Source organism: Saccostrea echinata, unplaced genomic scaffold, assembly GCF_033153115.1.
Source record: "Saccostrea echinata isolate AGI-Se365-2 ecotype Australia unplaced genomic scaffold, CSIRO_AGI_Sech_v1 ptg000083l, whole genome shotgun sequence".
Lineage (NCBI taxonomy): Eukaryota > Metazoa > Mollusca > Bivalvia > Ostreida > Ostreidae > Saccostrea > Saccostrea echinata.
Genome location: NW_026889832.1, coordinates 157,690 through 168,916, shown reverse-complemented (window position 1 = coordinate 168,916; position 11,227 = coordinate 157,690). Strand labels below are relative to the sequence as shown.

The window sequence follows — 11,227 nt, the reverse complement described above, 5'->3', positions numbered from 1 at the left end:
AAGGAAAGTTAAACTGGCTACAGAAAAATAAAATGCATCCAGAGTACTTCTTTTTTAATGCCCAAAAAGATTCAGAGAGATGAAATATGCACATTTAGTGTCGATTTGTAGTCAGGGTGTCAAAAGTCTGTCACGTCGAAAAGTGACGTCGATCATGTGTGGTAGAAATTGAACTCCAACAAGCTAAATATTCTGGCATAATCAAGTGAGGATCTTTCTCCATATAAAGATCCATTTACAATATTATATGCATTGAAAACAGCTGCTCATGACATTTTAAATTCATATAGATAAGACGGGTTTAAGTCCTTACTTAACTCCAGGTAATCTCATCAAGATAAGTGTATGAGGTAGAGAGAGCGGACATTAAGAAACAATGACGTTTAGCGGACGTCACGATACTAAACGGCGACAGCGCCGTGTGATCACATAAAGTCTTTTTAACTTCAGAATAATTTGGCAAAATATCAACGTATCAAGCTAAAATTTTCAACATTTTTCAAACTTTTGTTGTTTTATGTTCCGCAAAAATTTTGTAAGCAAACACTACATATTGCTAATTTCATCTCGTCAGTCCACGAACTTTTTATAACCCCTCGTGTATATATATATATATATATATATATATATATATATATATATCATACCAACCGATGCACTTATTAAGAAGCTGATTCCAAACAGATCCAGAGCAACACGTATACAAGCTAAAAGAAATAAAATATATATATTGAATCAGAACAAACAATGGAAAGAACTACGCACGCTAACTATCGATTTCCGCCTACACTTTATACCCATCTAATTCAGTATTAATGTCATTTTGCCATACTCTTTTGAATGCAATGAATAGTTTATTAGTAATTGAATAATTTTAAAACCAGCGTCAAAATGTTAAATTCCCTTTTTACAACTCTTTTCATAAGGGGAGGGAGGGGGGATTTGTGCATTGAAATCAGGCTTTAAAATATCACCGAAATTTCAAATAGGCATGGAAATGGATAAATGACCCTTAAATCTTTCTGTTTATTAAAATTATGTAAAGTTCAAAGACTAATATAAAATTTATAAAGTACATTTTTAACTTGCTATCTCTTGGAAAACTTGTTATAAAAGGACTACTTTTACTGCTTTTGTCTGTAAACACATAACCCCCCCCCCCTCCTCCTCCCCCGTGAAACACAAAAAAGCCTTCGTATGAATTTGTGAAATACATGTAACAATCCATATTACGGAATATATTCCGTTTTCAGTTGATTTTTATAGTGCAAAACACAAGTTTTACCAAAATTATACAGTTATCTATCTGTGTTTTCCTAAATAATTAATGTTTTATGAAAATTCATATAAATATCTATATACATGTAAAAATAAAAAAAAAAAACCGAAGCTTTCAAATGTGTTAACTTTTGAAAATTGACTAGTAGGTAGGCGGGAGAACAATTCTATCGTTCGCAGTTCTTTAACAGATGATTAATCTAAGAAAGAAAATACGCAATTTTTGATTAATATACATCATTTTATGCTTGATAACCCTTATGAATATTGTCCTGTTCTGTGTATCATTTCATTATCATAATATGAATGTGATGTGATTGTGTTAGTAGATGTATGTATATTCCACTACTGCAATATGTCTTGAAAATTAAAGTACAAGTATGGTTCTCTTATTTATATATTTCAAATTAACTGCAATAAATATGTATATTCTGGGGGATGTTTAAGCATCCCATGAGGAATTTACGACAAAAAGTCCCTTTATATATTATTATAAAGCAAGGTCGGAGCGAGGAAATGTTAAACTTACGTGAGTTTCTGAGAGAGCAGTGCAACATATTTTGATCCACTGAGGTGTGTCGTGGTAACCTAAAAGTACCTTGATGGGAATGCAAAAAGTATATCTATCCAAGATAAGATCTTATTTGGAAAAGTCAATAGTATGTAAAAACAGCATGAATAATCCTATTTTCCCTGGTACAAAATAAGCTGATTATGATATTTACACAAAACCTTCCTCACAATCTGGATTTGGAGGTTCGATTCTCATTTTCCTCGCCGAGTCTAACCTAGGACATAAATATAGGTAGTGAATGTTCCTTCTCCAAGCGTCCGGCATTGGAAGAGGACTTTTCCTCTTTTCCTCGGATGACGCTTTAAAAACAAGGTGACTCGTGTTACGTTAGTCGTTTGCAAAATAAAGAACCCTCATTGCAAAAAGGTCCTGAGTGCCAAATAAAGGTCTAAATTTGAAGTTCTTCAGAGGCATGCGGTGAGGTCTCTATATAAGTGAAAAATTCGCGAATGGGGCTTTTAACAACACACAATCGAGCAATCACTCCTAACTTTCTGCACTTTAGATAACTCAGAAAATCTGGAAATAAATAATACTAGTTGCGACTTCAATTTACAAGAGATTTACTTCTTAAGATTATATATATATATATATATATATATATATATATATATATATATATATATATATATATATATATATATATATATATATATATATATATATATATATATATATATATATATATATATATGAAGTATGCAATTTAGAGATACACATCTGCCTGCATTGCGTTCATTGGTGCTCCCCATCTAAATCAGTATTTTTTTTTTCTTTTCTTTTTGGTTATACCCAGATACCTTGAAATCAACAACACATTCAAGTGCTAAATTATTTATCTGGTATATCTACCGGAAGTGCCTAAAGTGTAAATCAAATGATATGACGTTTCATTAACAGTTTATACTCAGACAATCTGTAAAACAGTACAGAAATATGTTTAGCATGTATATGCCAAATATGCTTAAATTGCGGTTGTTGAAGTTTTGTCTGATTTTATAGTTTTGGATCCGGAATCACATTCTTTTTAACATACACATGGGAATTTCAATGCTTTAGCTGTTATCAAACATAGAGAATTTCTCAGATGAAATACGTCTATAGACAGTTCCCATTTATAGACACGTCTGGTGCAATTTATTTAGCACACCATGTAACTTATTTATAACAGTTCTTTTCGTGTTATTACGATAACTAGACAATATTTTTTATCCTTATATACACTAGAGACTCATCAGAAATTTAAGGCATGCATTATAATGCAATAAAAAAAAAACCCAAGGAAATATGTGTTTATAGTGATTTGTATGACTCCCCTAGAGATTAATCTTGTATTTAAAAAGTCTTGAATAAAAACATCAACGAAAATGCATTTTAGTATCCAACAGTTGTGCTTATTATTGTTAAAATTCATCAGCAAGTGTTTGTCATTTCAAGAGTCTTAATGTTGTTTCTGTACATAAAAATATTGACCACAGTACTTTCTTGAGTTTAGCGTCAATAAGAAAGTATACTTTACTATTATATTCATCACTTTCTAATAATTCAATCAAAATATGCAATTTAACAAAACTCTACGCAGCTCTGTTAAGGCTGAATAAAGTGGGCGGGGTTTAATTTATACGGGAAATGTCTACAGTGACATCACACAAATATAGCAATTCCTCAAAACAACGGAAATTGAAATAATTTGCAGTTTTAAACTGCATAAGAGTGATGAACTACATCAAAACTTACCACTGCATTCATTTTTTATCACTAGTTAAATCCCACACAGCAAGATATAAACAAGTCACTGATCGCAATGCACTTGTCGACATGACGTCATCATGTTAAAATTTGACGCATTTTATGTGCAGTAAGAGGTGGATCAAGTTATTTTTCCACAGTGAAAAACGCATTTTATTATTAAAAAGAATATTATTTGCAAATCTTAGATAGACCATTATTACAAATCTGAAACCTTTGTTTAGTGCCACTATTTAAAATCTATCGAGAGAATGTATTGAATTAATTCTACCGTGTTTTCATGTACAGGGTGTGCATGTTTCACTCCTAGGTGCCTCATTAAATCGCCTTTTCGCAAGGGCATACACTTAATAGATCTTGACCATTTTTTTTTTAATATGCATAACGGAAACATTCCTTAACTTGAAAAGTGCTGCTGCTTTCCTGAAATCGAGAGCATTAGTAAGTAAATAAATAAAATACAAGGTAAAGGTCACATTTATTTCTACCATAGCCAAATAACTTGAAATTTAAATTAATAAAATGCGAATTCTATTTAAAGCAGCAGCACTTTTCATAAACTACAAGTTTTGTACATACAATTTATGACTGAATTTTTAAACTCCAACTAGGGTATGCCCTTGCGATATTGAAATTTGTTTATGACCTACATACAGTACACATTACACGCATTTATCACGTGACTGTCAAATAACGTGACTAAACCAAATTCCGTACCGAGCGGGGTATACAGTGTTATTTCAATTAAAATTAAAGTCATGTGATAATATAGTATTTATAAAACTTAATTCAGTTTAAAATGGTATGTGTTTATGCACGTTTATATTCCGTTGATTTATTCGTAGTACGCTTTAACAGTCCTGCGTATCGAATAGTTTGATATATTCGAATCTGTCTAAGATAAAGGCAATATTGAAATACGAATGCAGAGAACATTTGTTTAGAAAGCATACGCGGGTATGTAAGACAAAAGGTAAATGTGGAGAGAATTACAAAACGGAAACAAATCTGTCATAAACACTTACTTATCATTGCATACTCTGGCCTTTGTTGCTGCAATATTAAATATAATACCAATAACGAAAACACAAATGTGAAGCAACATAGCTTTGATATCTAAATGAAACTTCCCTTAGGTCGTTTAAACTAAAATAGCTTTATCATTTAGCAAAATAGCTTTAAATAACCATTTCCGATCATTACACATGCTATTTTGTAAATGTTTATGCAAACAATTTATTACAAGGAAATTACTCAGAAAAGCCTGTGAATATGCAAATTAATATAAACAATTGTAGTTTTCATCTCTTAAGTATACATTTTCATTTTTTCAAAACTACAATTTGAAGTACATTGTTGACGAAAGAAGAAAAAGAATATTATTTATTAGTCAAATGAAAAAAAAAAAAAAAAAAAAAAAAAAAAAAAAAAAAAATACACAAATTTCTCTCTCATAGAAAACACCAAATCAACAATTTGAAAAATGCCGAGCCAAATACCATGTTCAAAGTTGCAAATTGAATGATTTTTTCCCCCATTATTTAAAATTAATACTACATTATATAAAAAATGATTGATCCTTGCAATAGTACAGTACCGACCAGACACAACCTAACAGAAAGCGAACCCAGAGCGCACCCCGGGTTCGCTTTCTGGGTTCGCTTCGGGTTCGCTCGGGGTTCGCTATAGCTGACCCCGAGCGAACCCGGAGCGCACCCCGAGCGGACCCCGAGCGAACCCGCAGCGGACCCAGAGCGAACGCCGAAAGCGAACCCCAAATTCAGTAGCGAACCCAGAGAGCGAACGCGCGTTCGGTGTTGCGTAACAGAGCTGTCAATCAGGATTAGCGATAAGAAACCAATCAGCACGTCGACCAATCAGCTTGCAAGTTTGTTATTCGATGTAAATTAAACATTGTACAAGCAAAGCGTGTTAATGTAAAGTGTGTAACTATTATAAACATGATTAAAAAATATATATATTTATATTTTAATTATCCAGGTAGCATGTTATTTTTACACATTTATTTTTCTTTATTTTTTATTTTTAAAATCCATTAACATTTCATAAATTTACCAGACAAAAGGTACTTTCATGTATAAAAGAAAAAAAGTTTTTGACAGATCATTGCATTTCATCATGTCAAGTTACTGTACAAGATTATGTATATGTACATGTACGTGCTTTCATTCAATTATTTTATTTTCATAATTCTAATTTACATTTTGTTTAAATCCAGATCAACATTAAAATTATTGATGTTCTTCATTGAAAATGAAAAAAAAAAAAAAAAAAAAAAAAAAAAAAAAAAAAAAAAAAAAAATATTGTATGTCCTATCGTAAACAACTATGATATTATCTTGATTTATCTTTTACAAGAAAAATAATGTAAAGCTTTAATTAGCTTGTTTGTTTTTTAACTGAAATAAAAGGGGAAAAAGAATGAAGCGCGATTTACATAATTGTAGGAACTAATTAGTGGTAGTAAATAAGCAATATAGTAAGTCGTACAGTATTGTATTCTCTTAAATTAGCGTAACTTTTTATGATAAAGCGTATTTAAGATATTTCACGATTTTTTCTCTGATGTTTATTATATTAACTGCTAAATGTGGTCTTGATTGTTTTATATCAATACATCAAAAATGTACATTAAAAAAATTCCCAATACTTACATAAATATTTAGTCGGCAAATGTACTGAGCTGATGTCGGGGTTACTTTTAATCCCTGATGCTCATTATTATTTTTTTTAAATAATTTCGGCAATGAATGAATAAAAAAAAATGCTGATTTTTGAAATTCATAAATGGAAAGATGGGTATAGTTTTAAATCATTTTAGGCCATTTTTTTTTTTAAATCTTATACCCCCCCCTTACAGCATAAAATAAAATCCAATTGAATCAAAACTCACGGCCCACCTATATCATATGATAGAACGAGCAGCATTCAATCATAAATTACATCTTTAAGTATCAAAAAGATTTGAAAAAAAAAACAACAATTTTCCAAAGTCGGAGAATTATATAAATAATTATTCGTAATCTAAAATAACTACATGCATTAAGTCTTATTTATGTACATGTGGTTTCAAAAATATCTATTTCTAAAATTTTCTTCAGTTTTCCAAAGTCGATGAATTTCACCAATAATTATTTTTAATCGAAAGTATCTATTAATTAAGCCTTATTTCGTTTAAATAGTTTGCGTAAAAAATCGTGCGTTTGCGTTAACAATCGTGAATGATCGTGTAACGTGAAGAATCGTGTACGTGAAGGATCGTTCGCGTAACAGGTTTAATCGTGCGGGATCGTTCGTGTATATGTTGTCAACAATAACGTTGCAGCCACTGTATATGATCATGTATCGATCGCCACCAAAACAACAGTGATCGATTTCACTACTGTATTTGGGATATACAAGGGGCGGGGCTTACTCGCGGCAAGATTAAAGCGGGGTCCGCTTCACGCTTGAGTGCGTAAAGCGAACCCAGAAAGCGAACGCCGGGTTCGCTCTAGCGGACCCAGAGCTGACCCCGAGCGAACGCAGAGCGAACCCGGAGCGCACCCAAGGCGAACCCGGAGCGCACCCAAAATTTCTGAAAGCGGACCCATAGCGAACCCAGAAAGCGAACCCGGGGTGCGCTTTGGGTTCGCTCTGGTGTTAGGTTGTGTCTGGTCGGTACTGTACGTTATTTTGTTTAAAGTCAATAATGTTCAATGTTTTAAGAAAATCTTTTCAGTTTTGTACTATAAACTTGTCTCCATTTTCCATGTTACATGTATTTTGTTTACATTTCTTAAATACCCGACTCTTTTGCCCCAGAATCTATTTTCCCTTCCATTTTCAATGAAAACTTGCATAAAATTACAGCCACCTTCATTGTCAACATTTTCGTCATGACTTCGTTGATTCTTCCTCAGTCTTAAGTACCCTTTGTCTGCTTTTTTTTATTATCTTTCGTGATTTATTTAAGATTTCTTACGGCGAGAAAAAGGACACAAAAGACAGAGGTATATACTAAAGTAAAAACATAAGAACCCACCCTGCTAACTTTCTTAATGAGGGTAATGGAATTGAATACAAAGTATATATGATAAATATTTGATACTGAAAATATATATCGTCTATCGCATTTTCATACATTGACGTTATTTGCAATTACAACCGTTACTTGTGGTCAGGCCGAATGTTGACTGGGGTCTGTAATGCAAAATGTTAACGCCATTATTTTCATACTGATTTTTTCTGAATTTATGAATTTATCCGTAATGTTTATCCAATCAAGAAAAAGAGTTCGAGGTGATTGTGACAGATAAATAAGTGATGTTTCCTCCCAGTGGCACCTGATCATACCTCTGATGTTTACAGAGTTATGAATTTGCTCTGCTCTCAATGCGTATGTGGAATTAGACTTTTGAGCATGACTTCTGTCCGTTATCTTCAAAATTCATCAATGAAATTCTGTTTCATCAAAAGTAGGGGTTACTTCCTCTGCAATGTTATATATCGATCGATCCCCATCTGTTGCAGAGCTTGGTATATATCTGCCACCGTCAATTTCCCCAGACTGAGTGTAATACATGTAACTGTCCAGGTTTTCATTTGTAAAAAGAGGTTCCTCCTCCTCCGACTGAAGTTTTATTGAATAAGTTTTAAATGACTTTTCGTAGGTGATGGTCACATTTGAAACACCGGAAAATACATTCGTTGAATGCAATCGATGATAGGTATAATCTGATTCTGACTGATCAACAGATCTCTGATAAAGATCAGTCCCTGAGTTACTGGTGTTTGATTTGTGCTTTCTGTGCTTTCGAACAATCAGAAATATCACTAAAATTGTGCTTAAAACAAGGAAGGATGTGCATATGGCAATTACAATGATATAAGGATAAGGGAAATAGAGATTACTGCTTTCGTTGTTTGGAACCGATTCAAAATCATCCACACTTGTAGATTTGAAGAAAATATTGTCCTCTGTAGTAATCACTTCATTCGTGGTGGTCGTTGAGACAGTTTCTGTATAAATAGTATAAGAGAGTATTTATCGATACAAAAAAATGAAGAAAAAGCATCTAAAAACTAAAAGAAAACCTAAATGGTGATTCACAAAAATGATAAACGATTTTTTCGAACATTAAGGAATATCTTTGAAAAAGTACATTTTCTTATTTCATAATTTAAATAATATATTTGTCTTTATATTTAATATAGCATTAGATAGTAATACACAATTACCAGAGAAATGATGTGAACATCCAAAGGAAACATTGCATTTTGATTCTGTGCAAAAACATTTCCTTACACAAAATGGTCCATAATATGGATATTCACAGGGCATCTCACAGTGTAATCCGAAATATCCAGGGCTACATTCTGTTCAAATATTCAACACAGATAATTACAAAGCTGATTAAAATTTGAATGATTCGGAAAGACATTTTATGATTAAAATATATAACATTAATGTATCATTGACCTCTAAGCATTTTAAATGGAGAAAAAGATTTTAAAAAGATTATATTTCTTTCACCTGTACATTTCTTAATAGAGTCGTTCCAAGAAGTCCCACGACAACAGCCATAGGGTCTTAAACAAAAAAAAGAATGGATAAGGTTGTATTAAAAAGCATAGAATTAGTATTTTACAGAATGATAAGCATAAGTACGGAAACAAAAACAACAAAAATGCATAAAAAGTTAAAATCTTTTTTTTTTTTTTAAATAAAAAAAAAATAAATAAAAATAAAAAACAACAAACAAAATTTATCAAACAAAAGTGGAGCAATAAAAGTAAGGCAGGAACAAGATACAAGCGACACAAATAAGCAAAAACAAAGAGGCTAAAAAGAGACTCAGAACAAAATGTAAGATAAAATAGTCATAAAAATGTGAATCGAAAACAATTCTCAAATACAGTTATTTGATATGAATTAAATATACCTTCCATTACAGGGGCCAATCTTCGAATGTAATATTTTTAGACAATTAGTAATGATTTTATTTATTATTTCAATTTCTTTTGTATTTAAAATGTTTATTTTCTTTCTTAAGGAAATTTACATTAATGTCTTTACTTTGTATTAAATAGATCAAGAGTGCTTTCCTCATTCAACATATACAAAGAGAAAATATTCAAAGGAAAAAGTACATCAGTTAGTAGCTAAGTCTACAATTAGATGTCTTTGAAGGTATAAATAGTGCAAGCCAAAGATTTAAATTTAAAGGCGCATGTAACAAATACAAGAAGCTCGTGCATGTATGCAGGTTATTTTACATGTATCACAGGAATTGGAATTTTTTTTCCTCTATTTTTACAATCCAAAACAATGATACGGTCAAACCTGTAATTTTTAACAATTTTAGGGACGATCCTGGTAGCAGATACTCCATTTTCATTGTGTTTGGAATTCTTGGACTGGTGATTCTGTGTTCCTTTTCAGTATTCCTTTATTGTACAAGAACTCCTAAAATGAAATCATCTAAGGTAAGGAAATAAAACACAATTATGTAAATGTATATTTATATCTAAAATGAAATTTTAAAAAAGTAATCGTATACAGGAGTTTGCCAAAGGAAGAAAACAGAACTGCATGAATATTCTTCTACTTCTTTCGTTTGATACTACGTTTTCTTTTTTCTACTGTATGCTTAACAAATGTTAATCATTCATTACAGGACAGTTCAATTGAAGAAGCCCTATGTGCTTAACTGATACTTCTGATTATCAATATCAGTACACCGTATAGTGGTAATGATAGTGATGTACAAGTGTGGAATCGTAGTATGTGAATATTTTGATCGTCATTTTCTTGTGAATGCCTTACCTGTAGTGTGTTGAGTTCGACATATCGCATGCTTACTCATAATTTAGATATTGTAGAATTATTTGTCATTATGAATAAATGGACATTTTTGTATGCTGTTTTTGAATAGCGTTTTCTATGTTATGGACATTTTTCTCTATATAAACATTCCCTTGGTGTTTATTTTGATCAATTTGTGAATATATGTTCATCCTCCATACGTAGATGATATCAATTTAACAAATTTCTAGATTTCAGTCATTTTGTTGTCTTGATTTCTTTACAGATATCTGAATATTAATTGCTATTATATATTGCTTTTAATTGTGTATTATTCATTAATAACTTGTTTTATGCTAACATGGTCCAAAATACATGTATTAATTCCAGATTTTCCCATTTTCTTATTTATTTAACTACTTATGGAGAAGGACAGCAAGTTAGGAATTTAATATTTATTATTTTAGAATTATATAAATGTATTTACATGTGAATTAACGTATACATTGTAAGTATCAAATTGCGAGCTGTTTTTTTTTTTTTTTTTTTTTTTTTTTTTTTTTTTTTTGTAGTACTGAATTTGTTCTTCCATATTTTCTTTCAAAAATAGTTTAGAGGGATTCAAAGACATGTTTTATTAACAGCTATTAAAAGTCGTACTGTTGACAGTCTGTCCGATGATTAGAAAAAGAAATTAAATATTTTAACCATTAATTAGGGCTGATGATATATACATGTACATGAGAACAAATTTTATCTTATCTTGTGTGACGGCATTTTCATCTCCATCTAGTTTTCCTTTTTATACTCATTTAATA

At 31.3% G+C, this 11,227-nt stretch overlaps 2 long non-coding RNA genes across 2 annotated transcripts; one reads left to right on the top strand and one right to left on the bottom strand.

Annotated features, from left to right (window-relative positions):
* Positions 1 to 8,526: 8,526 nt before the first annotated feature.
* On the bottom strand, positions 8,527 to 9,569 carry LOC133176868 (uncharacterized). Its single transcript, XR_009719573.1, has 4 exons — positions 9,547 to 9,569; positions 9,138 to 9,193; positions 8,843 to 8,980; positions 8,527 to 8,623 (listed from the first exon to the last, which is right to left on the bottom strand). It is a non-coding gene; the product is annotated as an uncharacterized LOC133176868 (long non-coding RNA).
* Positions 9,570 to 9,694: 125 nt separating this feature from the next.
* LOC133176871 (uncharacterized) lies at positions 9,695 to 10,488 on the top strand. Its single transcript, XR_009719575.1, has 3 exons — positions 9,695 to 9,758; positions 9,970 to 10,090; positions 10,282 to 10,488. It is a non-coding gene; the product is annotated as an uncharacterized LOC133176871 (long non-coding RNA).
* Positions 10,489 to 11,227: the final 739 nt, after the last annotated feature.